Source organism: Acromyrmex echinatior, chromosome 4 (assembly GCF_024713525.1).
Source record: "Acromyrmex echinatior isolate Ae372 chromosome 4, ASM2471352v2, whole genome shotgun sequence".
In the NCBI taxonomy this organism is placed as follows: Eukaryota; Metazoa; Arthropoda; class Insecta; order Hymenoptera; family Formicidae; genus Acromyrmex; species Acromyrmex echinatior.
Genome location: NC_141855.1, coordinates 4,689,600 through 4,716,684, shown reverse-complemented (window position 1 = coordinate 4,716,684; position 27,085 = coordinate 4,689,600). Strand labels below are relative to the sequence as shown.

The 27,085-nt window shown below is 33.6% G+C and overlaps 1 protein-coding gene across 1 annotated transcript in view; it reads left to right on the top strand.

Moving 5' to 3' along the window:
• Window positions 1–6,946, top strand: part of LOC105153230 (uncharacterized) — a 340,152-nt gene extending 333,206 nt beyond the window's left edge. The window contains exon 8 of the mRNA XM_087405144.1: window positions 221–6,946. The gene's annotated coding sequence lies outside the window, so the exon portion shown is untranslated. The remainder of the gene's footprint in view (window positions 1–220) is intronic.
• Window positions 6,947–27,085: the final 20,139 nt, after the last annotated feature.

The window sequence follows — 27,085 nt, the reverse complement described above, 5'->3', positions numbered from 1 at the left end:
AATACCGCGTATAATTAAAAATATAGGATGTGCGTTAAAAGAATAAGAAAATTAACAATCCGTATTTTATTCATGATTAAAAAATTGATATCTAGTAATTGTTAATAAATGGAATTGTAAGATTTGATACACGCGACTCATTAACATGAATTCGCGATCCGATGTCGTTAGAGATGCCGGTATAACTAAATATTCATATCTACATCGATATAATTTTCAGGCGAATGACTCGGACGCAAAACTCGTGGTTTCCATCCGCTCGAAATACTTCGGAATTATGATAGCGAGGACCCATACAGTGTCATGGGATGGCAGTGTTGTAATTTGATTATAGATTCCATCGACGTCGAGTGTTATTAACATTGTTACGCAAGCAGAACAGTCACATTACTGGCGATTTGCTGATACCGAGTGGAATTATTAAATAGTTGGCTACCACATATAAGTGCTTTATTTCTTCGATCGTTTCTGTTAATCATAATTTTGCAGAGAATAACATGTTACTATGTATAATTTAGGTATCAAACAAAAGGATTACAAATTAGTTATTGATTACTATCGTAATGGATATATTAGTTAATATCCTGATTATCAATGTATAAGTATTATACACATAATACTTATTCATTGATATTTAAATATATGTATTCGATCATTAATATTCATGATCACATCTCTTATGATTGATCTGTACATGTACTATTTTTGTTATCGATTAAAATCTTTAATAATGTTACTGAATTTTGAACTGATTCTATCACCATAATTTAAAATAGATCACGATTATAATATGTATTTATAAAGATTATTGTTGCTTATAAAAACAGAGTAATTAGAGTTTTAGTTATTCTATTGTAATATAATTCTATTTTTGTAAATAATAGTTAAAAGAAAATTACACGAATAACAAAGTAGTTATTGCTCTGTATTTTAAAACTAATAAATTTTTACATTGCTTTTACCGTTTTTGTATTTATTATTAAATAAGTTAAATAATGAATAAAACAAAAATATGTTGTATAATAGAATTTTATTAGTTAAATCACACATTGAACGCTGAAGATAAATTCGTTTCAAAATTGTTTTCAAAAACGGACAATAAAATTTTGATCAGTATGAACGCGATTGATCGTTATTGTTTTGAAATCCGCTGGCTTTTGACGTTGCGGCATTAAGAGGCTCACCATTAGTCCCAGTTATTAGCCATCAAAGCGCGAGGCGCAGTCAAATTAACCATAAATTACAGTCAATGTTGGGGCGAGCGATTATTTACAGCCGACTCATGCATACACATGGCGTATATTTCGTGGCCGCATTTGCGATCAAGCCTCCGTCTCGCGAATGGCACTCGTAATCATAAAATTCTAATCAGGCGATTATTGACGCGATACTTTCAAGCGAGATTATGCTAAAGCGAACTCCTGTGCGCCGTAAACCGCGCATAATCGTTAAATCGAAGACATTCGCGCGGATTTTTCTCGCCGCGTTTTACACAGTGAAATTATTCGTTGGCGTTTCCTTATATACATTCTACGGTCTACGTCTAACATCGCGCTGATAATAATTTTAAGGTAATTAATCGTGATGTAAATGTCGAAGTGTTTATAAATGCTAGTTAGTGTATATGAGCGTAAATAATTAGTGGGCTTCTACAAGAAAGACTTAAATAACTCAAGGGAAGAAAGTAATCGTTAATTTTCCTCATTTCCCGAAAATAGACGAGCATGAGCGTAAATAATTTCTACTACTCCATGATTCTTAAGGATTTTATAGATGTTTCCTCATTTAGCTAATAGAGAGCTTTTCCATGAAATTAATTAGATAGAAAAATTTGTGGTGTCCAATTAAATTCGCTCGCGAAACGATGAGCAATCCGAATCGTAAAAAAAAAAAATGATTAACGACGGAAGCCAATGAGGTGGGAAAGAATGGCAGCTTGTTTCGCGCAAGATAAGCGTTAGAGCGGCGCGAAATAAACGCCTTTCCGTAGATGATAGCGATTTCGAGCGAACGAACTATCGCGAAGGGAGTATTAACGGGAGGAAAGCGTGGGAAGAAAGGCGGAAGGACCGGAATTGGTGTATGTGTGTTCGTGCAGTAAGAGAGACATCAGGAACCTATTTCGAAGTGGCGCGGCACGATTTTCTACACTTACTCGTACATCACGCTGATGAGTTCGCAAGCGGCACAATGCCGTAAGAACTCGACGAAAGATAAGACCGAAAAACCTTCGAGCAATCCCTAATCCGTGCGATAAATATTTCGCGTACGTACGTATGTGTTTTACGGTGCACGAGAAGAGAGATTCGCGTGAGCGAGCACGTTAATCGTCGATTGCATGTTTTACTTTGTTTCATGTTGCGTTTTGTTACGAATATCGTTTACCTTTCGTGTATACGTATTTTTTTTTCTAAATCGAAAGTGTTTAACATTAAATTTTCAAACTACCCCCCTTCAATGTTAGCTGAAGACTGCATCATATTTCGCATAATAGATATTATTTAAATGTACATTTCTTTTGTGAATAAAACATAAGGCATTGAAAGATGTATACATTCAACGTAGAAGAACTAATGGGTAGTCACCGTGAATGAAATAAGTAAAAGAAAAACGGTGCATTTATACGCATCGATAAGTTCTGGATCACGCTTTGTTTTTTTCATTTTTATCAGCGCTCTTGTACCCCTTGGTTGCGTCCCGCTTTCGCTTTCGATGCAAATTTTTACCCTCGGGCACAATATTAAGGGCTCACCAGTAAATGGCATCTTTTAATATCGAGAACAGTTGCTAGATCACGTTCCAGGGGAGTCTTGCACTGGCGAACAATTGTACAAGTATCAGCAATTTTACAATTTTATCTTGTAGAAAAAAATGGTATAATACGAAATATTACAAGTATTTCTTTATACAAGTAACAATTAAAATCTTTATTGTATGTATATTTATTAGTTAAAAAAAGAAAAGGCGCTTATAAAAAAAATAATAATGATTAACTTTAAATTAATTTGATAAGTTATAAGTAACATTAAAATCTGTGTTGCATTGTATCAGAGGTGAGTTAAAAAATGAATAGTAAGGATGCTTATTTCATTATTAAATTACTATAATTAACTTCAAGAAGCAAATTTATAATTTTATTTCTTTGGAGTACGAAATCAATTTGTTATCAATCTCTTTTTTTCAGTTTTTCTAACAATTAACTGATATAGACTAAAATAGGTTTAAAATTAAAAATTAATTCAAATATCAGAGATCACAATACAATTTTTTAAAATTTCGACATGATATTCTATCATTTATATTCCTCGTTTTATTATGCAAAATATTCTTTCATATTTCTTCGAAAGTTGCGTCTCATTGTCGTCACCAGACCAGTCTGTTTCCGTTGTTTAAGAGACACCCAGTCTGCAAACAGTCAATCATGAGTCCAGGGGTGACTTCTGGGGTGGAAGACAATTCGCACAGCCACTGAATATTATGCTCTCTCATTGTACCGCACTGCACGTCGTCATCTCCGGTGAAAAGCAAGACGCTCCCTTGCCAATTTATCGCCACGATATCCGCTGTTGTTTCCCGTTGCGAAGAATATTCCACAAGGGAAACAGATGAATCTCCCCTTTCTGTGTCTTTAGATCTCAGCAAACAATCGGCCGCAGAAGTCTTCTATCAATATTACTGATGAATTAATCAGTCAGTTATTAATTAAAGATACACTTTTCGAAATCCGTTAATCACGCATGAATTATACATAAAAATGAATTTATCAGTTTATCGGTATTGATATGATTATTATGGTATATATCAATATTAAAATCCATCACATTTTGCTGCAAGTTTTGATAAAACTCATCACGTTATGAGTGTCCATTCAATAGACAACCTACGGACAAACTATCGGCTGCAGCGGGAAGCAATCTCAGACGACAAAGATCTACCGTTTTCAAGGATAATTAAGGATCTTCTGAGCGTCTGCGACCCTCTGATACGAGACAGAAGTCAATTAATAATCCTTTGTGAAGGAGCCAGTTTGGTCTTCCTTACAGGCGACTGTATAATATCCCGACGGCAGTAACGGCAGCAGCCCGTCATTCAAGATCGGCATCGGGACAATAGTCGCTTAATCCTGAAATTTTTTCTAATTACTCCGGTATGGAAGTTACCGCGAGCTAATTAAACTTATTCCAAAATTCACCGCAATTTCTTTCGCAAACATTATTCATTGTTAAACGGATAACCACTGCAGGGTGGATCGAATTAATTTGCGCTGACTTGGATCGAGAGATCGAGAAGTTCTTTCGCCTAAAAAAGGATTTCCACTCTCATTATGATTCGAAATAAAGAAGGTCGTATTTGTGTGACTAATCTTCCCTCATTAATTAACGTACATAATTAAAGTGTTAAGTAAAAATAAGATTTGTGTGTGTGTGTGTGTGTGTGTATGCTGAATAATTACATTTACATATATTGATATCAGTTTTGTCATCCTATTTCTATCGTAATTGCTAATAAATTGTTGATATATCTAAAAATTTAGCGAAACACAGATCTGAAAATAATTTTATTAAATTACCAAAATAATGATGTATAATGCCTAGACTGGTTGCTAGAATGTCAAAATTTTCTTGCTTCATTGTTTATTACACTTGAGTTTCCTACATATTTTGATGATTCAACAAAATTATTTTCAGACCTATCTAACTAAATTAGGTATTCAAACTTATCTATATAAATTAGAAGTACTTTTATAACGCCATATGTCTGCATATAAATTACGTTGGCATACAAAAACCTTTTGTAATGAGAAAATGATTTAAAGAATGCAATATTTACAGTAAGAGATTAAGAATACGAGTATCGCTTACGAATTGCTCTTATATGATAAAGCTGAAAAATTGTACCGCTTAAATGAAAGAGACGAGCCCGAGCTTTTAAGGACCATTTTATCTGCAGCACGGTAGATCCTGATAGCCGCCGAATAAGCGTTTCGTAATAATTTCAAGGGCGTCGAACCGAATAATTCCCGAGTGCGCCGAGGCGCCAAACGCGATTATGTAGCGCAGCCGGAACTGGATATTCCGCGATAATAAAAATTGAATGGCCGGTGCCTGGCTGTCGAAGATACGAGCGTAATTACGACGAGCACTCAATTCCAAATCGTCGTGCGCATAAGCGTGCGTGCGTGCGTACGTACGAGTGTGCGCCAACAATCGCTTACCTCCGCTCGCGATACGATCATACCTACGCACATTGTCACAATGATTTTATGCCTTAATTAACAAGCTTCGCGACGAAAATATCCTTGCGAATCTTTGTGTTATAACGAGCAAAAATTAATTGTTTTTTGCTCACTTGTTTATATTGATTATCACAATCTTTTGAATATTTATTAATTGGATTTTGCTAATTGTACTTTGAAAGTAACAATAGATCAAGATGAACGCGCGTGTGTGTACGCGAGATGCGCGTAAAACTTTTATATGATGGAAAATTAATGCAATCTTATAAATTGAAAAATTGTTTTTGATTAAGACATAATAATTATTTGGCAATGTGATTATTTCTCAATCTGTCAATCCGTTGAACATGGATTCACAATCTTGTGTTGCTACTTTTAATTTTATTAGAATATGTAATATATTATTTTAATAAAATTCTATTTTAATAAAAAACATTTTTTAATTTGCATTAAATGGAAGTGACAAATTAATATTGATTAATATTGAATTTAAAAAGAATGAGATAGGTCGAAAACGGACCGGTCATAATTGTACGGCATTCATTAGTCTACTAATTAAGGTACCAATAATTTCAAACTGCAGTGAGCAAATTGCTTTTCCAGTTTTTAATGCTTGATTACGAATAATTCCCATGAAATGTAATAGTACCGAGATAATGTAATAGTATCCTGAGATAATTTATTTATCAGTTTTTGTTCGCATACAGCAACTGTTAATATTAGAATATTTTTTGATAATCCTTTATTTCAACAAGTTACATTTTATATCAGTCTTTAGTAATTTACAATAAATTTCTCAATATTTCATAGGTTACTAATTTTTATAACAACACATCCAATGTATGAAAATATATTGTATTTTAATATTTGAGAACACCTAGATTTGGAAAAAAATATAAAATAAGAAATATACTTTTTATTAATTAAAGGTAACAAAACAACAATATATTAATTTTCTAATCTATTAATTAATGAAATCGTAATATACTTAGTTGAATAAGTACGACGTAACAATTGCGAAACGCTCTATTAGATAATAATAATTTAACTTTTAACAATTTTGACACATAATTCTATTATTTCTTTTGAATAGAACCGATAGTTTGGTCGGCATTCGATATCGACAAAAAAATTTTAAGTCGTTTTATCTTCTTTGTGATAAGCAATTTTACGATTTACAATATACTCCGATCGACTGAAGCGAAATTGCATTTGTTACGATGTTGTAGACGTGAGTCCCCTCAAAGTTTTCCACGACGGCCACTTACAACTTTGTTACAACTTTCTCGCGAAGCGCGAACATAATCTTTCGGATTTATTGGCTCCGCATCATTTCTGATTGCTAGCACGTTCGGGAAAAAGAATTTCAAAAAATTATCTCTGTTCAAATGGCACACGACACATAGTCGAGTCTGAAAGTTTTAATCGACGATAAACGAGTAAAATTTGAGAAATTAAAATTGCAATGAAAGGAACACACACACACACACACACACACACACACACACACACACACACTATATATATGAAATTTTTCTCAAATTTTAAACATTTTATCACGTAATTTTTCTAAGGAATGAACTTAAATGAAACTAAAATAAAATATTTAATACATTAAATCTTATTTCTAATATATTAAAATAATATATGTGTAACAAAAACAATAAAATATCTTTTGTTATGTATGTATATAGTTTACAAAATCTTTCTTTATCTTAACAGAAAATTAACTCAATGGTTTTGATTTAAAATTCACAATTAGACAAAAAATATTGTGCGATATTTTATTATACAGCGAAAGATATAAATTGAAATAGAACAAAATTTTGTTTAAACAAAATTTTGTTTAAAATATTATTAAATTAAAAAATATTAAATACATTTTTAATTTTTTTAAATATATTAAAATTTATGGCGCTTCATTAAATTTTTTATTTTCTATCGTCACAATATCATTGAGTTAAAATATCATTGCTTCAAATTTCTCGACAATCGCGTCCGGTTTTCCATTTCTTAGAAGAGACAATTTTCTCGAAAGATCATCGTGCACGACAGTCCCTGATTGGTTGATCATATAGTGGTATCTCGCATTGGTAAACTTTTCTTGATGCTTGAAAGCAACGCGACAGATTAAGGGCGGCCAGTAAACACGCTCGGCAAATATCGAGTCGTGCATCTCGGCCTTAAAAATAACAGACTTTTCTGAAAGTACGACAGATACGTCGGCGCGTCAGCCACTCGAATATGAAAGGGAGACATACCAGGAGGAAAGCACTATCCTGTGCTTGGACGCCGTGCAGGTGTTATGATACCGCGCGTTTACATGTTTGCTTTCTCATGCCAGAAGAAAAATCACGCTCACGATGGCCGCCGCGAAATCGACGACTCACTGCGACGTCAGTGCAAACATTGCCGTTAATTAATTATGTATTAAATGTCTAATCTGGTTAACTAACGTGTTCTTGTTTCTGTGTTCCTTCGGTGTTCCGTTATTAATGCAATTAAGAATTTTTAACAGAAAAACTGCAACGTCATCACTGCAGCGGAAGATAATTTTTAATAGCAAGTAAAATTGGAGCAATATTGAATATTGAATTATTCCAACAAGATGAATTACAATTGTATATTTTATAATTAATAATTATGTTTACTCTATATGGATAATATTTTAGTTTAATAAGCATAAGTAATTATTGCAACTTTTAGAAGAATATGTGAATAAGGAAGGGAGTATTTGTAATTGGATACACAAATAGACATCATCAATCCTTCATTCGCAGTTTGATTAAAGCATCAAACAAATTCTTGATGAAGGCTATAGAAATTTTTTTATCGGATTCGAATCAATAAAAGTCAGTCCAGGATTGACGCGTGAAACGAGTTCTTTTCTTGGCACAGATTTCAAACCCTTGATTGCGATATTTTCAGTTTTAACAACGATTTATCTTGTGTGAATTATTCGAAACTTCTTTGCATTTTGTTTGCACCGTTTCAATCGGTTGAAGAGACTTTAGAAAATATCAGAGCGAGTCTTCACTGCTTTAGATTCCGCATGTATAGTAACTCCTCTATTCTGAAAGTCTCAAATACGTCAATTCTTCTTGGAGAGAAAAGGGTTAAGTGGCCAACTTAAAACGTAAAAAAAGGAATCGCGAGATCGATTCGTTCTCGATACGCTACGGTAACGATCTCGATTTTTCTATCTCGAGGAAAAAGGTCGGACAGTTGGAGAAGGGGAGCAAAAATAAAACAACACGGTCATCATTTGGTCCGTAACACGCGTGCATCTTGATGCATAGAAGAAAGTCCGCGACAAAAAATTAGTATCGCAAAAAAATCCGCAATAATTCGATAAAAGGTAACGAATTGATAAAGATATGTTTTGATAAAACAATTTTTGATATTACACACGGATATTAATTATTATAATAAAATGTAGAACAATAATATGTACCTACATTGCTAATAATAAGTCTGTCGCATTGCTTGAAATCCCTCCAAAATTTCTCACTTAAAATGAGATAAATCATATATTTGGATGTTAAAGGAAAGAAAATGAAGATATTAATTATGAATACAAAAAGTGCAAGCAACGCAAACAGACTTGAAAGAACAATGCTTTTAATCGGAATATAAAATTACTTCAAGTGATCACTTATGCGACAAAAAATTAAGTTAGATTTTCGAGTTAATATGATTAATTAAACCAATACATATTAAAACCGTAGAATGTACTTATATTAAGTATTATATTACAAATTGATTTCTTCTAAAAATAAGTGTGCTTTAAAATGGACATTATTCCGTCGCAATGTTTTACATCTTGGTTATAAAAATACTTTCTCCAGATTTAACTTGTTTCTTGTGAGAAGAAAAGTCGGTCAGTAAATGAATTTGTTGACGTAGATGAGAAATCTTTTACATAGTCAATAGGAAATGTTATTCCGTTTCCAATGCATTTTTGTATACTCTTTGAAGTTTTATGTAATCTGCGATAAAAAAAGCTCACGTGTACAGAATACGCCATCTTAAAGTGATGCAAGCCATGATGTTTTACTGCAGTCTCAATAGCAATTTCACACCACAGTTCTCGAATAAGCTAAAAAAGTTTTCTTCTCTCTATGCATATTGTTTTTCGAAACTTTATACGATAATCTGAGGTTTAAGAAATATATCATTTTATATGTGGATATGAGGAAATCAATAAAATATCTTATGTCAATTAACAATTGTAACATATAATGATAATACATTATAACGTAAATATAACAAAAACATGTAATAACAACAATAATTATATTGAAGAGGTAAAATATATGCATACGTATAATGTATTATAAAATGTTATTGCTTTTCAGACATTAAATTACTCTCCGTTATAACTGCACAAATATATGGAACAGATTGTTAATGAAATTCTATATCGAAGTTTTCACAAAAAAATCAATCAATTTTATTTAATTTTGTAACGATAGTTATTAATATTTTCTTCAACGATATGTAAATAGATACATACATAGATATTAGTGGTACAACTGAAAGTAGTTTTTTTACATGAAATATTAAATTTAAAAAATATATATACGTGTAGAAGAAAATATTTTTAATATAAGAATCCTTTTTTGAAGAAAATCGATTTGATGAATTTGTAAAATTAATATGTTTTAAAAATCATAAGTGTAAAATTAGATTCGAAGTTTTTCTCTTCCATTTCGTAGATAATCGATTCCAAACTGTCAAGTCTAAGAGAAGTATCATTTCCGCATTCACTTTTTTGCTCTTTTATTATGCGCGTGCAAACTCAGACAGGTAGGAAAGCTTATTCTATATATATCTAAGAAAGGAGTGTCGCACGAAGGTAAAGGGAGCAAATGAATAATATTTTAATCGATCGATCGGAAAAGAAGACACAAGTCTGACATGAGTTTCCGTAGGGACTTTTTCCTATCTCTCATATGCACTGTCGATTTTTTTTTCTGTTGAGTAAAATGTTGAGTAAAACTGGAAACAGCGTCCAACTTGCGACGCTGACTGTACTCGCAAAAGGTTTGTTCTGTTTATCAAGCAACCACCAGCCGCGTTTATTCGATTATAACAAATTCTAGCAACAGTTTTTATTTTTCAGCGAGAAAACATATTTGAATCTACAGTGTGACAACGTATGCAAATAAATACGTCACTTGTGATGAATAGAAAAAATAAAAATTACCATCTTAATTTTTATTAGACGAAAAATTACAAAAATAGGAATTAAAATTGATCTTAAAGTCAAAATCTTCCTAAAGTCAAGATCTTTTGTCATTTTTTTCAACTCATCGGGCTATATTTCTTACGGCGTGTAAAGATAAAAAAACAAAAAAAAATTTTGTAATAAAAACAGTGATATTTATTTATTAAGATGGAATCACACGATGCTATTTCTAACATATATAGTTATGCCTACTTTGATGTATTCTAGAATTCGTTCATGCATTGAGCACTGCATATACATGATTTTTATATCTATTATATTTTATATTTATAGATTACTTCATACTTATTTCCTTGCATGCACCAATCAAAAGAAATAATTGCTAATTTCAGAATTATTTGTCAAATGTCAGAGTGTATGTATCAAAGCAAGCACTGCAACATGCATGTATGCATGCATATAATAATACTACAGTATCCATATATAATATATTGATAAGTTGCATAACAAATGCGATATGGCAATCGATAAAATGTATCAATCAGATCTACTAGAATAGATTGATGTATAAAAATATATCAATCAGCAATTTAATTCTATAAAAATAAATAATAATTTATTTATTTCTGGGATATATTGAATTATTGATTGATATTTATACAGGGTGTCTTAGAAATAAGGTCGGAGCTACATTGGGGACGTAGAATGGGTCAAAGGAAACAAAAAAGTCTGATATTATTTTTTTTTACAATATTATTTAAATATAATATTACAAATGTAGATGCAAAATTATCCGTCACTAAAAAAGATCAACTTTATCACAAACTTCAAATTGATTTTGTATATTTATTTGTTATCGTTCGAGCATTTGTCCATGCTCCTTTTCAAATCGACAATTATGATTGATCGCGCTGATAATTCGCGAACGTAGAACGTGTTTCACTCGTACATATGATGCACGCACGCGAAAGCGACCAAATATTGTTAAACGGAAAGAATACAACAGGGAGCGCGCTAAGTACGCCTGGCGCGAGTTTAATAACAGCTCGGTATGATAATTGAGGCATAAAAGATCGAGTAATCTGCCGCGGCACGATTGAGTGAGAAAGAAGGGGGATGCATTTCGCGCAGGGCCGCGTCTTCAAAGGATTGCGAAAAAGAAAATTTGTGAAAATTTTCTGTGCTAGAAAATTTTTAATTGCACATTTTATATATATATAATTAAAAAATACATATTTAAATATTATATTAAATATACAATTATATACAAATATATATTAAAATAGAAATTTATTTTTTTTTAGAAAGTTTATATATACATGCATTTATATATACATATATGTGTATACACACACGTATGTATATTGTACGATGTGGGTACATTATGCATATATACAGTATATTCTACGACTTGCAGAGTACTCAAGTTTTATCATGTCAGCTGTTGAAAAGTAACGAAATTCTTCTCAATGAATTCAAAATCGATTTTCTTTCGCTAAAAGTTTGGCAAAATCTGTGATTATGCAAATATTAAATATTGAAGCGTAAAGACTTTTAGCGAATTGAAGAATAAAATTTTCAAGATCCTAGGTACATGAAAGAACTTCATCTTTTTTAATTAACTTCATATATAAACTTTACTTAAATATTATAATAACTTAGCTTCTTTGATCTCTAGAAAATAAAAAAAGTTCTTGATATTTTCTACGTCACTGATTGTTGAAAAGACAATTCATTAATTTACTAAGTAAGAAATATTTTTGAAATTCAATATCAACAATTTCAAAAGATTGCGATTTTGACACATAATAAAATCATCTTTAAGACATATTTTCAAAAAATAGCGTGGAATATACAGTTATGATGTTTTTTTTTTTTTAAGAGACCTGTAGGTATGCGGCCCTGGATTCTCGTATCTCGGGCCCAACTCTATTACATACGCGTTATACGTGCAAGTCAATTTATGGCGGAAAGTAGCTACGTGAAATTGTTTCGTCTAAGGTAGTAGTTAATTTAGCCTCACGGATTCCACGGCAGTGGCAAAGGAGAACGACGCTGCCGCGTGGAGCCTGCAGAATGGACCCTTTCGTTCCTCATATGCCGCATGTCTACTATACCTATCACACAAATCGGAATGAAATTTTCCACAAGTGAACGCGAACGTGGGTGTGCGCGGCTTCTCGGTTAGGGTTATTAAATTAGACGGTTATTACAGCCAGTCCGGGAAGCAAGAAGCGCCGAGGTCGGATGGCGGAACTGGAAAAGGGAGTGGAGAAATCGGTGGTCATTGTACCTCAGTGAGATCAGCTGATACTTTGCATTGAACTTAATTTTTGTCAACTGCGTTGAAAAAAATTTAACAAAGTTTACTAAAACAGTCCTTACAAAGATGTAATTAAATGCTCTTCGGAGTTTAGCTTGCTAAATTAATAAACTTTTGCTAATATAATATAAGAGTGCTAAATATTACTCTTGATTATGTGATAAAATATTAATAATCGTTGATTCTCAATCTTTTAAATTCCTGTATTAGCTAGAACTGAAAATCTGGAAAGTCGAGCCATCTACCTATACTATTGTATTTTGTTGAAGAACAGAGTGAACATAGTATAAATTGTATTATTAAATTAGTTAATAATTTTCTGTCAAGTTTAAATATAATTTTTCTCTTTTTTCTGAGAAACTTAATTCTTTGCGTCACTTTTAAAGTAAATTAACGGTATCTATTTCCATATATACGCGGCATATTTCGCGATATAGATTTAATCAATATAGATTTAATCTTTTAATACGATCTTCCATCTTCGAGTCGCAGAGTATTGACCATTGCTGTCTCTCAAAATATAAAATCTTCAGCGTTCGAACGCAAAGCTCCGTACATATCAATTCACTTCTGTGATACTGTGCCGATTCGCCGGATTTAAACGCGACGGATACTTCCGCAGATAGACCCGTCTTGGCCGTGACGGTGATGCGCTCTTTGCATGTCGGCATTCGCGTTAAGGCTCCGAGTGAACCAAATGACCAGTCATAAAAGTTATAATGAGCCAGGCCCACGGCTGATCGGTCCGCTCTATAGTGCGTGCTTCTTCGTGTCTCCTCGTCGTTTCTTCGCTTTCTCTTGTGCTCTCGTCGAGGTTCCCTCGAACTCTTCGGTCCTCCTTCCTCTTCCTCTCATTTCACTGTCTCCTTCCCTTCTCCGTTTACCCTGGCCCCTTAACCGATTCGGCCGATGGCAATCCATCCATCCCTCTCGTCCACAGACTTCTTCGATACAAACTGGTACCCGGGTACAGTCGAGATAATGAAAAGGCGCGCTCTCTCTCTCTCTCTCTTTCTCTCTCTCTGCACATTTGAAAGAACTTGTGGAATCCGTACCGGCGCATTGTGCTAGCCCGCCATTATCCCGCCCGCGGAAACTTCGGAACAACGGCAACGACGATGGCGACGTCGGTGACGATTGGATCTCGCGTTTTTCGTGTCTTGCGCTCTCGAAATCTCGCTTGCGAGACACTATGTAAATAATGAGTGCCCTTCTCAGAACGGATTGGCGGTCCAGAGTGATTTTCGAGACATCTTGATATTCGGCCAAACTTGAATTCGCGAAGAATTACATATTTAATCAATGAGAAGATCACTGTTGAATTTATTTTCAAGTTATATCTAATTTGAATTGTTTTCAATTATTTCTATAATCGCCATTGCTGCTACTCAATATGCCGTTGAATTTTTTTAAGAGAATTACTTGTGTATAATATTCTTTTTTTCTATTTATCTATCGTCGACTAAAAAGAATTGCTAATATAATAATCTTCGTTAATTTCTCATTAATTCATCCTATAGAAATTTACCTCGTTCCAACACGTTCCGTGGCGTATATGTTGGAACGAGGAAGTAGACGACAGGAACTGCGAGAAGCCATGACATGTTTTGTGTTTGCGACGCGCACTGTACGCCTTGCCGAAGAAATAAAGAAGGGGAACGACAGCCAAGAAGAAGAAGAAGAAGAAGAGAGAAAAGAAAGGAGAGACAGAGGCCAGTCGTCGTCCCATGGCGTGCGATCTACAGAACGCCTAATTTTTTTTCCATCCTTTTTCATTCCTGCCTCCCGTGCCCCCGGTGGGCCCCTCTGTCTCTCTTTCGCCTGCTGTCTCCTTCCTTCATCTTCCTCTCTGCCCTTCGTCCTTTTTCTGCACCGATCGTCCACCTAACGTCTCGTCCTCCACGAAACCGCTCGTTTTTTTTTCCTGGGTCCCGGCCCCCTCCCCCGCTTCACGTGCGTGTACCCGGCCATTCTTTTGTCGAATCTTTCCCGTTCCTCCTTTCGTTGCCACTCTTCGTGATGCGGGGGCGGCGCGGCGTTCGCGCGGTACTCGCACAGCTGGAGGAAGAGAAGCTCAGGGCACGCCGGAATTACAGCGAGCGCAAAGTCGTGCGGCTAATGAAGTCGCAATTCAGCGTTTTACCATTCGCCGATTCCGCCGCGGGTCCCATCGGGCTTGAGAAACGGTTGAGGGAGAAGAATGTGTAACCTGTGTAGGGCCCGAAGAGATATGCGCCGGAATTTAAACGCGATACGCGCCGATAGATTGCGAGAGAAAAATCTTAGAATCTCACGGATAACATTGCGCTTTTTACGATTGATTGATATATTGTATTTAAACGGCTTATTTAGAGATAAGTTCAACTGTTTTAAATAAGAAATATTTTGGAGGAAAATCTTGACCTGAAGATGTTCTATAAAAAGATTAAAACACAATTTTTTGGCGACAGCTTATGTGATAAGAAGTTCATTTGTTCATTTTGTATTTTAATTAGCTATGTATTATATACTAAAAAATGAAAATATACTCTCTGAAATGTTTAGAGTGAATCTTATTCTGAAGAATAAAATCTCACTCTTAGCGTCTCTTTCACCTACTTCGATTAATGCTAATCGAGCGGTTAATTCAATTATCACAATTGACAACATGAGAACTACAGTTTAACTTAAAAAAGGAAGAGGAAACATTCTGATACACATTAAATTGCTGTTGGCACTTCTGCGAATTGGTCGTTGATTAATTTAATCAGAAGTTGGTGAAAGAGATCCTATATAATAGATTGAAAGCTGATCCTCTGTTACAAAACTCAAACTGAGACTTCTTTTCAAAACTAACTCAGTTTTCACTCTTTAGGATGAGATTCCACCCCAAAGAATTTAGAGAGTTTATTGTAATTTCGTAAATATAATAAATATGTATATCGGAAATACTCAAAGTGCTCCACATTTTACTTTGCAAATTGCAGCCTATATGTATATGAGAATGAATTTAAAAATGAAAATAAATTTAAAAATCCACCAAAACATCGAACTGTTGTTTCTCATTGGAATACGATGGATGGAAAATACGAGTGAAAATATCCTCGGCGTAAATAAACACAGAGGTCAATAGGTTCCGTTTGCGTTCCACCCGCAGGGTTGCATTTCGACACGACTGGCATTTTATGCATTTCGACGGGGTACTGAAATTTTCATTACGGTTCGCTGGTGCTCCTGGCGCGCGGCAAGAAACAAGGAAACGAGGATTCCATCGATTTAACAGCTTCCTTCGGAATGCGGCGCGTCCTCGCATCGTATTACAAAACCGCTTGGCACGTGTTAGCCGGATGCAAATGTTGCAGACTAACGCGGTATCAGGCTGGTGTACAAAAAGCGGAAGCCTCTTAACGTTACTTTCGTTTATGTGTTAAAAGCCATAAATGTGATGAGTAACGAACGTAACTTAGGTACAGACTAAATCTTACGTTATCACAAACATCTAATGCTTATACGAACATTAAATTTTTAATTTTGTTAAATTTACGTGAATAATTTTGCAAAAAAAAAACTTAATCATGTAAATAAATTCTAAAAGAATTCCAAAAGGATATGATATAATTAGTAATAGGCACATTTAAAATAATAATAATATTTAATAATTTAATAAAAATTTTACGTGTATGCAGGATGAGAATGATAGTTTACAGAATAGACGCATACTGTAAATAAAAAAGAAAGATAAAGGCGTAAAAAATAGAGAGAGACATCTTCTATAACGTTTATAAATTGAAAGAAAATTTAGAGAAAAGTGATTATGAAGAATATGAAAAATAATAAGTTTGTAACTTAAAAGAGATTATAGAAAGCTCACAAATTTAATTTTATACAAAATTTATGAAGAATTTTGCATTAATAGAACATAAATAAAATGTTATTAGTAAATTATTTAAATTAAAATGAGTAAAAATAAAATTAGTACGAGATTTAATATTATTTTTAAAATGCAATATGATTTTATTATTATTGTATCTGTAGATTTTTTTTCTATTGGTCCTCTAATTTTTTGCTTATTAAGACAAATTGATATTGTAAAAGAGCAACTTTATTGTAGATTATACACATGTATTTATGAACTTATTCACATTTCGACTCAAACTGTACTGCTTCATCTACTTTAATTTATTCCTCTATATTTAAAAAAATTATTGAGGCATTAGGGAGTTTTTACAATATCATTTATTTAGATACGATAAACGCTAAGATCAGGTTGCTCTTTTTCTTAACAACTAATTAAGAAAAAGATAACGTGACTTTAGGATTCACCTGGATTGACGTCATTGCAAAAAATCCCTATAACAGTGTTAATGAACTTTTTTTGTATGTATGATTACTTTCATTAATACTCAAAATTTGTAATAATAGCAGAAGTGCATCAATGTTTTGATTACGTTATTATAAGTTTTTTTATGCGCGCTGCAAGTAAGAATTATGGGGAGTTCTAGTCGAGAACGAACGAGCGATTGTGCTATAACGTGTTATTTATAACGCTATTGATAGCTTTACGCCGATCGTAAGGAAGTTTGCATTGCCACGCGGAACTTAGCGCTGATTAGTTTTGAACTAACTTGGCCATTGATGCCTAGTGCAGCGTGGTAGTAGCTGCAGTAAGCTACAGCTGGGCGCGAGCAAGGCATTAAATGAATTTTGCGAGGTGAGTTTTAATGGTGCGGATGTCATCGATAGGCCACGACTCGTATCCATACCATTTCATTCGCCATAATTTCACGAGAAGTCTCAAGTCATAGCACACACAAAAAGTAATAAAACATAAAATAGTAAAACGTAAGCAGTAAGCGAATCGGCCAATTACAATACAGAACGTTAGCAATAACGTAAGCAGTAGAAAGTTCAAAATATTAATTTGCTTCCTCCTTACGTCTTATTTTTTAAGTTTATTTATCGTATAGCCCTGTCTTACATATTCGATAATAGAAACGCCAATTGTTGACTAATTATAGATGTAATAAATATAGACTGTCGATCCCTGATCTTAGCATCTGTGCTCCGTTAGAAATAATTGAACATGTCGTCTCTCTTCAACTCTACCATTATTTCTTAACTTTAGAGAGTAAGAGACCGAGTGTGGAAGGGGGGAGAGAGAGATATGCTTCAAATTATTTTATTGTTTATAAATCAACAGTGATACTTTCGTAGGAATGCATATTTTTATTACGTTTATGTGACGATCTATTTCTGAATATACGTGCGGTCTTCAACCATAGGTCTGTTCTTTATTCCTGCGCTCACTGAACTGATACACACAGTGCAATAAGTTGAAACCTAACAAATATACGTTTGTTTCGCTTCAACTTATTGCGCCGTGTGCATTAGTTCAAAGAGTGCAGAAATAAAGAACAGACCTCATACATGTAAACATGGACTACTAGCATCCCCTGCTTTTTTTTATATATACAATGTTTTAAACTGAAATGAAAATGTCGATCTATGTTATTCGAACTGTAAAAGTAAGAATAAAATTTGGTTTCGATTTGACAATTATATCATTAAAATAGTCTTGAATGAAATGATAAATAAATGCATATTTTTGATGTTTTAAGTACCTTTAAATACTTTTGATGTATGTTATTGACTTACTTATTGCATATTTAACCAATGAGGGCATATGAAGTTAATATTATACAATTCGTGTATATTTATAAATATATCGAAAAGTGCGATGTGATGAAAATTCGCGTGGTTCTTTTGGCTCCATTAAATCTGTACACACGTTTAAACGCAGCTATCGAGGACACGGAGTTGTTTAAAATAACTTCTTCTCGAACGAAATTTTTTTCTTGAATAAAATATTAATAGAAGTGTTACATATTTATAGATTGTATGAAAAGAGCCATTTATATCAAAGAAAAATAATTTTAAAATAGATTCACTTTTAAAATATATAACAATTTGATAGTATTTTCGGATTAAATCAATTTTATGTTATATATTACGTCGGTGCATGTGTGAGCGAGGGTTACATATGTAAAAGCGGCCGCGAAAACATGCGTTTATTATCCTGCCGAGGCGTTGTTAGCAACTGCGCGCAACAAGGCATCAGTTTATTGCTACCGAGGGACGTTTTCTACCCCTCTTGTCATGTTCGCGTGTACGTACATAAGGATAAGAGGGTTGTAGAATCATCTCCATAGTGAGATACGATGATGAGGAACATACAAAGAGAGAGAATACATTCTAATAAATGTGAAATATTTTGCTATAAAATACAAAAGAATCAAATTCTATCATGATTTTTATTTTTGAATTTTGCTAATATTAGAATTCTCTGTGCTTATCTATATTTTACATTGATTTCTTACAATTTTAGAAAATTTTGCATAATTTAAGAAAAATTAGTAGAATTATAATTAATATTAGGTATATATATATATATATATATATATATATATATATATATATATATGCTTCATATATTTAATTGAAAGTCATTTACGTAATAATACTGAGAATGTATAATATATACTTTCTAAAACGCATTTCGTCATAACGCTATTACAATGTTGGTAAAATAAAAGATTATCTTTTTATAAAAATTATTACCCTCAACATCTTAATATGCGAAATGAGAGAATTTACAACATAACTATGAGAAAAAGGTAGCACGAGAAAAATAAAAAAATAGTTAAAAATTGAATCATGTCTATGTGCATGCGAAAACTAGGGAGTAGGATGTTATGACAATATTGCATGGAGAATTGTATATCGCGATTTTCGCAGAAGCATCGAAATAAAACTTGAGGAAAATATTATACATCGAGATCGTTTGAAGTTCTGCCGTTTTAGACGTTCTTGACGTTTGCTGGGATCCGGATATCAATTGGTAACTATTTCAGAGAGAAAGAAAGAAAGAGAAAGAAACATGCTAAAGAAAGCGATTTCTTTTTGGTCGAGGATTAACTTTTCCTCGTGCAACAAACGGAAATGAGAAAACTGAAAGAGCTAAACAAAGCACGAGTATTGCAATGCATGAATTATGCAGTTTTCAGGAGAATAAATACAAGATTTGATATTTTTTCAAGTATTTCAACTGTTTCAAAAGTTTTTCAGAATCTCAACTTTCATCTTTTCTTAATTATACGTTATAGATAATTGTAATCTAATTTTTAAAGACGGCGAGAAATAAATAAAAAACCAGATAATATAAATATTTTAATGATAAACTTGTGATATATTATTAAATATTATTTTACTTGAATATCTTGATGTGCATTTTTAATTATAATGTTTTTTTTGAAATTTTAACAATTTTAACACATTTTTTTAAATTGGACTTAATTAAAATTTTTTGCTGAGACTGATTGCTCTTTAGTTATTACTAAATAATAATTTTTGTAGAATTTTTGAACGAATCATTTTCAAGAAAATAAAATAATTTTACTTTCTCCTGAAGAATTAATAGTATTTACAATGTTTTGCTTTGACATGCCTCAATTAATTATTCTATATATGATATGTACATTAATGTAGAAAATTGATTGTAATACTACTAATAAATTATAATTTTATCTAATCAAGAAAATTAATGTTAATTAAATTAAAATGTACGCAGCATATTGGAAAATAATTATAATCAATACGACCATTCATTTTAATATTAAATCTTCATTGATTTATAATGTTGGGTATTATTTACTTATGCTGCTTTATAAATGAAGTCATATATTATTTCAAAGAGGCGTACGAATTGTAATCCTAACGAAAGCACGTTTATTCAGTAGTCGTCGATGCAGCATGCAATTCTCGACAGCCGGCTTCGATTATAATGACAATTGAGATAATAAATCACGAGGGTTCGCCAGGGGTGTCGAGAGATAGGAAAAAGAAAAAGAGAGAGAGAAAGAGAGAAAAAGAGATGTAGGAAGGCGAAGGGGATGCCAGGGGGGAAAAAAGAGAGTGCAGGCGGCGGAAGGTGCAATATGCGGGTCTCGATCCGCGTTAACAAATGTCTCTATCCCGTGGCAACGTGTTTCTGTATACGGTAACCCCCCCCGATAGGCCGTAAAAATCGTAGACTGGGGTAGATCCTCCGGCACGACACACGACATTAATTCGTCGCCCTGCGTGTTACGTTTTCGCTCGTATAGAATACGAGTGAAAACGCACCGGGGAAAGCCATGATTATCGCGTCGCTGCGTTGAGAAATGGGAAAATTATGCTCCCGGCTTTAAGAGGTACCATCGCAGCTCGATCTCCGATTGGCCTGGCAGTTTATTAGAACGCTCGTAATTGCTCGTGAGCCACGGGGTTAATAATAAGAAGCTGCGCACGTGAGTGTGCAAGCATCTCGCTATGGCGAAGCGATTTTACGACTTAGAGGTGTGCGAGTAGTTGGGTGAATGTTTTACGTCCACGTGAAGTTGGCCCGTTGCGTTTGGAAGCTCGGCTGATGTCGGGTGTTCGAGAAGCGGGATTTGATGTGTTTAATTAATTTCACCGATGTAGAAGTACGTTATGAGGAAACTTCAATTCGGCACTTAAGTTCTCACCCCCCCCCCTTTCTACACACTTTTGTTATTTTTATACCAAGAGAAATGTTTAACCGTGACGCATGACATAAATTAGTCTTCACTTCCGCAAAGTTGATATTTGCATTTGAAAGTTCAGTCGATGCCGCGTGTTTGTATTAGAAATGTTGTATTAATTCGTTACCAAAAGTTTTCAGAAACTCTAACTTGTGTGAAAATAAGGTCTTCTCACGTTTGAGAATTCGGATATAATGCGTGTTTGGGATGCTTTGTTATTCCAACTTGAGGGATATCTGCCTCGCGTGCTTAATTAGATAAGAGCAAGAGCTTAACATGCTAAACATTGTGGCGAACATGATGTTCGATTGATCGAACAAGTAGCGTCGGATGTTAAAATCGAAAGGTTACACCGCGATAACGAATAAAAATGTCAATATCTCAAGATATCGATCACGTTGTCAGTGCTGCTGTCGGTCGGGTGTCCGGTAAACGCCAGAACACTCGTGTTCACCATCTGCCTTCGTTCCTCGGGAATGCGCATCCCGTTCCGAGGATTACGTATTAGCGCGCCCGGCGTCCTTACAAACGAGTTGAGCCACACGCCGCAACTTTGTAGTCGCGACAGCGCAGGATGGGCATTCCGGTTCTTCGTTCCCACCTCCTCCATCCAAGCTGGACCGCGAGTCGGCGAACCGGTTGCTCCTCTTATCGCCACAAATTCGATAAATCCTCTGGGAATCGGCCGACGTCCTCGATTGCGCTACGCATCCATGGGCTTATTTAACAGGAGAAAAAGGCGAAGGTCGAGTCTTGTAAGACCGCGAAAACGACACCAGGGTTCACTCAGGCCCGCGCATCGACGTGAGAAGCAATTACCGTGGCGTCGTAACTCATCGATCCCATGCCACGTGTAATCACGAGTGCAATCATGGAAATAAGCGGTCGGTTGATTGGAGCAATTAAAGAAGTTCCATCTCTCTTTCGGTCTCATAGGCGATTCGAGTGGGAAGTATCACAAAACAGTGAGAATAAATTTGTTAATGTTCGAATATCTACAAGTGAATAATCGATAATTTGATTATTAATTTTCTGTAGCCGCAACTAAATTTCTTTTGGCGTTCTAATAATTCCTCGAATGTTATTAGAAAAAATTATTGTTAATGTAAACATACAGTTAGTAGGAGTATTAACTATATTAGTGTCATATATATCTTAGAGATTAGTTTCGTACAAACACCAACTGAACTTAATGAACTTTAACTTGTAAGAACATCTCCTTATATCTTCTTCTTTTATCTGTATTATAGCCAATGTTACTTTAGAAAAATTATTTAGAAAAAAACACGAAACCAATTAAACTATGGTTAGAGTTAATTAAGCATCGTTGAGAAAATCGTAGCTAGATTTAGCTGAGGCTATTATGCTTCTGTTGAACAATCGATGAAGTTTATGCGATCGCAGGAAGCTCTTCCATTAGCGTAAAATATTATATTGTAAATTTAAAACATTATGGGATATTTAAAGATGCAAAATAATTTATTTTGCTTTCGACGAAATTTAATGAAATTATTACGTCGTGTAAAGAACATTAAATCAAGTTTTTTTTTAAGATATTGTAAAATATTTGAATATTTCTATTATTATCTATTTATTAGAAATTAACACATTTTTATACATATCAATATTTTATGTCTATTATTTTAAAATTTATTATTTTATTGATCAATATCAATATCAGTTAGGTACAACATTGTGATAACTTCCTTTATTAAATCGCCCTTAAGGCGAGCGTTTATCCGTGCAATTTGGCATACCCATGTACGGCGAATTGGCGAAACGTCTAGGCGAGATTTCGACGGGAATCGTGCGAAAATTAGAACGGATTAATTGAACGCAACTCTGTCGAAAGTTGCTGCTAATCGAGTGAGGCTAGCTTAAAGGGCCGAACGGTGATGAAGGTAATCGCCCATTCTGCCGGCTAATGTAAGTAGCGATTTAGCGTACTCGAAACCGATAGAATTAAAATACGCATCGATTTAACATTGATTCAGCCAAATTAGCATTTCAGTATAATTCCCTTATCTGTAAAATGCCACTGTATCCGATGTTTCGATTTGTTAGGTATACAAAAGAGCTTCAATTACTCGATTACAATCTAATTGATGAGTAATACAACTCCTTATAAATTTTAAACAATATATATAAAAGAAATATTTTATAAGCTTCTATTTTTTTACATTCTATTTAAAAATTAAACTAAATACAGATCTGAAAATAATTTTGTTGCACTATCAAATTAATTACTAATAGGAATCTTAAGCATGAACAATATTGCAAAAAGTTTTGATATTTTATGAATTATTTTAAGCGTCTCACATAATTTAATGGTCCAACAAAATTATTTTTAGATCTGTTGTATCTAGCAAAATTTTTATAATATTTCAGCAAAACTATTTTTTCGTGTAAAAACTGAAGTCTATTTCTTATTCAAAATCTCAAAAATGTATTACAAGTATATATATATATATATAGTAATAACATTTTTCAACATATTTCTATATTAAATAAAAGTACAATTAATCAAATCTGAAATTATCGGTTAACTCGTTTGCTTAATTGTTGAATACGCATGCAAATAGTTTTACGAACATTTATACTTTGGGGATTATTGTTGTATGGTTTTTCCTAGACACTCTGTGTAATGCAAATGCCACAGCTATGCAGTGCAATGAGTCACGATATAATCAACGATCTGTTACAAAGTGGTACATCGGCGTTACTGGCATGACAATGCGACTCTGCACGAATCGCGCCGGCACGATTATCACTCGTGAGAGAGATAAAACGAGAGTAAAAGAGTACTAGAAGGACGAAAGAGAGGGAGAGAAAAAAGAGAGAGAGAGATAAACAGATAAATCGACATGTATGTATAGAAGCGGCACGATCATCGAGGTTGATGGGATTTTTTGCGGTGTGTCACACCTCACAATTTTCACAAGGGCTTGCTGTAATCATTGTTTATCGCTCCGAACGCGCGCGGTTTATTCTTACCATGGAAGCCTCAGTAAATACATCGCCGGTTAATTAAACATTTAGTCCTTCATTTCGTTACACGTTAATCGCGATGACACGAAGGAAAGTTCGGACACCTCGGCATGAGACTTTGTTTTTAATGTATCGAGTAGAATATAAATTAGATCTTCATTTGTAGTAACAATACATCTAGTTAATCCTTGAAATTAAAACTAGTAGAAAATAATAAAATAGCAGAATAAAAATGTAATTTTAGTATCACAACGGAATCATGATTTTTAGAATTACGACTGTTCGACGATCAAATTCTCTCTGAAGTGTCATACATATTTCGAAGATTTTTTCGCGCTGAATACGATGCCGTTGATAGAATTTGTGTAGCACGTCAATATATTTTGAATAAATTGGAGTAAAATGGGCAAAAATAGGTTCTGATTATTTTCAACACTTTTTTATGGTAAAAATTTGTTTCTAAATAAAATCTACAGCATTTAAAAATATAATTTAATAGTTTTTAAATAAATTTCAATTCATGATTTATGTGACTTATTTTCATCAAGTTATGATTGTTTAAATTTTAGACTTTCTATATAATTACACAATTAAGAACAAAAAATTAAGAAAAAAATCATTTTTCTCTTTGAAGTGCTATTTTTTTCTTCGATAGATGCCCCGAAGATTTTTTTGCTGAACACAATGCCGTTGGTAGAATTTGCATAGTATGTCAAGAGAGTAAATTGAAGTAAAATGGGTTTAGGGTTATTTTTAAAACTTTTTTTTACGGTAAAACCAAAAACTTAATTTTAAATAAAGTCTACAGCACCTAAAATCTATGATTTAAGAGTTTTCAAATAAATTTTACATGATCGCGTAGGTACGATTTTATTTTCATCATTATGGTTAAATTTTAAACTTTTTATATAATTAAGTAGTCCAGCAAAAAAATCATGTTTTCTTTTTGAAATATTAGTTCCTCTTCGATAGTAGATACTTCGAAGATTTTTTTCTCTTGAACACGATGCTGTTATCAGAATTTGCATAGCACAGCAGAATTTTTAGTAAATTGGAGTGAAATAGACTAAAACTACCCCAATTTACTAGTACATTCTAATTTACTAAAAATCCTGATGTACATAATTTCTGATAACATGATGTCTAACACAAAAAACTTCGGGATATGTAGTATAACTTTAAAAAGAAAAAAATATTTTTTTTTTGTTGAACTTTAATATTCAATAAATCTGAAATTTGAACAGCCATAACTTGATGAAACAAAGTTGTGGCCTAACCATGAACGAAAATTTGTTTGAAAGTACTTTTATATATTGTAGATTTTATTTAGAAATAAGTCTTTGCAAAAAATTGTTTTTTGTCGAAGTTTTCTCATTTTTGTTTGTAAATCGTGATATATAGGAAGTTACCGTAAAAACAGTCAAAGTGTTCTCATCAACGTTAGACGTGCTTGCGACGTGCCTGCGACGTGCCTGCGACGTGCCTGCGACGTCATCGTGGGGTTTTATCACCGGTCGCAGTTGGTGCGTTTGCAATTGGAGAACGCGACTGCGATGCAATTCCGGTGATGCGGTGCGCTAAAGTGCGCGTGCGATTGTGCGCCGACGATCCGCAGATAGCGATCTGGGAATCTCGAGTGTCTATGGCTAGCCGTCTCCGGATGTATGGACCGTACGCGAAATGAGCAGCCGCGGTCGGTGCGGTTCGCCGGGTGTCTAAGGTTCGACGTGTCCGACGATTCCTTCGGTTGCGTTACACGTCGTTTCAAAGAAGATTGCCTCGCGATCTAAGAGAACGAAATATTAGAGAAAGCTTATATCATGTAGTCACGTGCAGTGTATATCAATGTTTAGAAACATATTTAGAATTGTATTAATTACGAGCTAATTAACTATTTTAACAATAGGGTGATATAATGGCAATGAAATCGCGATATGATATTTTGCGAAGCAAATAGCGTAATAATTGTGGAGGCAACAATAGTATACCCGAGAATTATTGAAATACGCTGGTATATAATAGAATATTATATTGTGATAATTTCAGATCAAACGTAACTAATATATACCTACGTTTAGAGTAATTGAATATTAGAAACAAGATCTAATCATGTTAATGTTTAATGTTAATTTAATCGAATTTTATTATCTAAATATTATGTAAAATTTAGAGAAAATTTACCTCAAGTTAAAAATTATATAGCATTTATGTGCAATTCTTTAACAAAATCAATTTAACTTATGAATAAATAGGCAATCAAACGTTTATTATTAAATGTTTTACTTTTCTTTCATTATTGTATACATTTTCGCTTATATAGCTTGTCATAAACATAGAATGCGTACAATTGATTTAGGAGATATTTTCTTACATCCTTGTTCAATATATCTACTCGATTATATTTCTTGTGCAATCTTTATAACGGCATGTTTGTTCTGGAATATTATAGATAGCATTAACTTAAATACCACCGATTCCAACACATAATATAATTTTAATCGGGATTTACATTGCAAAATCTTAATCAAGGTAAACTTTCTTATCTTCTCTATCAGCGAGAGATTCACAAGAAGTTACGCTGAGTTCTCCTGTATTCTGTAATCGTAGTCCGATTAACAAGCAATTCGCTGTCGTAGAGCATGTATATCTAGCTGAACATTCCAAGGTTTGAGGTCCATTCAATGTAGCCCAAGATCGACACGCATACCCACGCTTGCGGTATTACGCGATCAAATCTCGCAGTAATTCCCTCCTGCCACGATAATCTT